This window comes from Callorhinus ursinus, unplaced genomic scaffold (genome assembly GCF_003265705.2).
Source record: "Callorhinus ursinus isolate GAN/ISIS: 27379988/994484 unplaced genomic scaffold, GSC_fseal_2.0 scaffold33, whole genome shotgun sequence".
NCBI classification, from domain to species: domain Eukaryota; kingdom Metazoa; phylum Chordata; class Mammalia; order Carnivora; family Otariidae; genus Callorhinus; species Callorhinus ursinus.
This window is the reverse complement of record NW_027397095.1, coordinates 13,274,392-13,278,291: the sequence shown is the minus strand read 5'-3', so window position 1 is coordinate 13,278,291 and position 3,900 is coordinate 13,274,392. Positions and strand designations below refer to the sequence as shown.

The following is a 3,900-nucleotide window of genomic DNA, read 5'->3' as shown; positions in this document are numbered from 1 at the left end:
CCGCTTCTCCCTCTGACCCTCTTCCCTCTCGTGCTCTGTCTCTCTCAAATAAATAAATAAAATCTTTAAAAAAAAAAAACAAAAACAAAAAAAAACATAGGTACACTCCACCAAGAACGTGTGACAATCGTGGACCTTAATGCATACAACAAATGAATTAAAGATATACAAAGCAAAGTGTGTTAGAAATACAAGGAGAGGGGCCTACCGCGGGAGCGTGAGGGACACCACGAATTCCGTTTGGAGGCATCTTTGAGCTCGCCGAGTAGACACCATGAGCAAAGCTCACCTTCCCAAGTTGAAAAAGTTTATGGACAATAAATTATCATTGAAATTAAATGGTGGCAGGCATGTCCAAGGAATATTGTGGGGGTTCGATCCGTTTATGAATCTTGTGATAGATGAATGTGTGGAGATGGCAACTGGTGGGCAACAGAACAATATTGGAATGGTGGTAACACGAGGACATAGTATCATCATGTTAGAAGCCTTGGAGCGAGTATAAACAACGGGTGTGTTCATCGGAAGAAATCAACTGCTTCCACATGTCCCCTCCATAGTACCTGTTTCACTACTATATAAAAATCAGGTCGTGTGCATTTTCATATTGAACTTTTTTTGTTAAATAAACTTTTATAACAGTCCAAAATGCAAAAAAAAGAAATACTAAAAGGAGAATGAAAATTTACAAATAACCAATCATAGGGGGAGAGTCCCCTCTCGCTCTCCCTTCCCTCCCTCCCTCCTTCTGTCCTCATCGCTTTCCTACCTTTCCCCTATTGTCTTCTAAAAATATATATTTATTTTATTTTTTCAAGATTTTGTTTATTTATTTGTCAGAGAGAGAGAGCACAAGCAGGGGGAGCGGCAGGCAGAGGGAGAAGGAGAAGCAGGCTTTCCGCGGAGCAGGGAGCCTGATGCGGGCCTCGATCCCAGGACCCTGGGATCATGACCTGAGCCGAAGGCAGCCGCCCAACCGACTGAGCCACCCAGGCGCCCTAAAATATATATATTTAGCACCTATTATGTGTCAGGTATTATGTTAGGTACTGTGAGCACAGTAGCAAGCAAAACAACCTTGGTGCCTGCCACTGAAGCTTACAGTCTAGTCAGAGAGACAAACATTATTCAAGTATTAATTCAAATACATGTAAAACTACAACTGTGATGAGTGCTCTGTAGGAGAGGCACACAGAGGTATGAGAGGTCAGGGAAGCTTCTCTGAGCAAGCGAAACCTCCCCAGAGATCTGTAAAATGCATGGAAATTAACTGGATGAGGAGGGAGAAAAGGCATTCCAAGCAGAGGGAAAGGCACGTACAATGGCCCTATGGCAGGAGGAAGCTTAATGCATATGAGGGACAAAAGAGAGCTGGTACAGCTGTAACTCAGTCAGCAAGTGGAGAATTTTATAAAATGACGCTGATGAGGGGCGCCTGAGTGGGTCAGTCGTTAAGCATCTACCTTCGGCTCAGGTCATGGTCCCAGAATCCTGGAAATGAGCCCCATATCCCGCTCTCGGCTCAGCAAGGAGCCTGCTTCTCCCTCTTCCTCTGCCTGCCACTCCCCCTGCTTGTGCTCTCTCTCTGTCTCTGTCTCTCTGTGTCAAATAAATAAATGAATAAATAAACAAACAAATAAATAAATCTTTAAAAAAAATGATGCTGATGAGATAGATATTGGCCAGGCTGTGCAGGGCCTCAGAGGCTATGGTGATGATTTGTGTCTTTATCCTAAGCACAGTAGGGATTATTGAAAAGATTAAAAGTGAAAAAGACTATCCCGTCTATAAAAGTTATTAGATGAGGGGCAAACATGAAAGCAGGGAGCTCAATTAGAAGGCTACAACTACATTTCTGGTGAGAAAAGAAGATATCTTAATGGTGGGGAGAGTGGTAGACATCGAGAGAGAAGAGAGCTTTAACCGGTGCTCAGTAAGTAGGACGCCTGGGTGGCTCAGTCTGTTAAGCGTCTGCCCTCGGCTCAGGTCATGATCCCAGGGTCCTGGGATTGAGTCCCACATCGGACTCCTTGCTCAGTGGGGAGCCTGCTGCTCCCCCTGCTTGTGCTTTCCCTTTCCCTCTCTCTCTCTCTGACAAATAAATAAATAAAATCTTAAAAAAAAAAAAAGGAAGGAAGGAAGGAAAAATCCCTAATGGGTAGCATTGGTAGCATTCTGTGGTCTAAATACATTAAAAAAAAAAATCTTTAGTAGGCAAAATTGATAGGGCCTCAGGATGGGTTCTGCATGAAAATAAGAGAGAGAGGGAACATGGCAAGGATGACTCCCTGGTTTCTGGCTTTTGCAAATGGATGGATGCTAGTACCATTCACTGAGATAGGGAACACTGGCAAAGGACCAGATTATTGTTCTTGACTTTTAGGGGGAAGAGGAAGAGTTTGGTTTTGAATATGTTGAATTTGAAGTGCTTTTTTTTTAAGTTTTTATTTATTTATTTGAGAGAGAGAGAATGAGAGATAGCAGGAGAGGGAAGAGGGTCAGAGGGAGAAGCAGACTCCCTGCTCAGCAGGGAGCCCGATGTGGGACTCGATCCCGGGACTCCAGGATCGTGACCTGAGCCAAAGGCAGTCGCTTAACCAACTGAGCCACCCAGGAGCCCTTGAAGTGCTTTTGAGACATCCAAGAGAAGACGTATAGTAAGCATTTGGATAAAAATGTTTGGAGCTCAGAGAAAAGCTGGAGATATAAATTTATGAGACATATGAACAGCTGGTAATTGAAGTCCAAGATTTGGATGAGATTTTATTTTTATTTTTAAAATTATTTTATTTATTTGACACAGAGGGAGAGTACAAGCAGGGGGAGCGGCAGACGGAGAGGGAGAAGCAGTCTCCCCGCTGAGCAGGGAGCCCGAAGCGGGGCTTGATCCCAGCACCCCAAGATTGTGACCTGAGCCCAAGGCAGACATTTAACCAACTGAGCCATCCAGGCGCCCTTTAATTATTTTTTAGGGAGGGGGGCAGAGTGAGAAGGAGAGAAAGAGAATCTTAAGCAGGCTGTATACTCAGCGCAGAGCTGGACTTGATCCCACAACCCTGAGATCATGACCTGAGCCAAAATCAAGAGTTGGATGCCCAACTGACCAAGCCACCCGGGTAAGGTTTTAAAGTTTCTAAATTTAAGGTTTTTAAATCTAAAGATTTTAAATCTCACCCTGGATGAGATTTTAAAGTGAAAAGAGGGGCTAAACTGAGTTGAATCTTAGCATTTATGGTTGAAAAAAAAAGGAGGATAAGGAGGACCCAAAGAGGTATGAGAAAAGTGGGGAGAGTGATGTGTCAGATAAACCAAGGAAAGGGAATATCTTAAAAAAAGGGAATGGCAGCATGGAGGTTCCTCAAAAAAATTAAAAATAGAACTACCGTATGAGCCAATAAATTCCATTTCTGGGTATTTACCCAAAGAAAAAGAAAAACACCAATTTGAAGAGATCTATGCACTCCATGTTCATTGCAGCATTATTTTTTTAAAGATTTTGGTAAGTAATCTCTACACCCAACGTGGGGCTCAAATCCACAACTCCAAGATCAAGAGTCACACGCTCCACTGACTGAGCCAGGCAGGTGCCCCCGTTGTGGCATTATTTACAACAGCCAAGATATGGAAATGACCTAAGTGTCCACTGATAGATGAAAGGATAAAGAAGATGTGATATATATGTGTACACACACACACACACACACTGGGATAATACTCAGCCATAAAAAAGAATGAGATCTTGCCATTTGCGACAACATGGATGGACCTAGAGGGTATTAAGCTGACTGTAATAAGTCAGACAGAGAAAGACAAATACCATATGATTTCACTTCTATGTGGGTTCTAAAAAACAAAACAAACAAAACAAAACAGAAACAGACTCACAGATACAGGAAACGA

General features: G+C 42.9%; 1 pseudogene; it reads left to right on the top strand.

Annotated features, from left to right (window-relative positions):
* Positions 1–274: 274 nt before the first annotated feature.
* On the top strand, positions 275–548 carry LOC112809205 (small nuclear ribonucleoprotein G pseudogene; annotated as a pseudogene).
* The last annotated feature ends 3,352 nt before the right edge of the window (positions 549–3,900 follow it).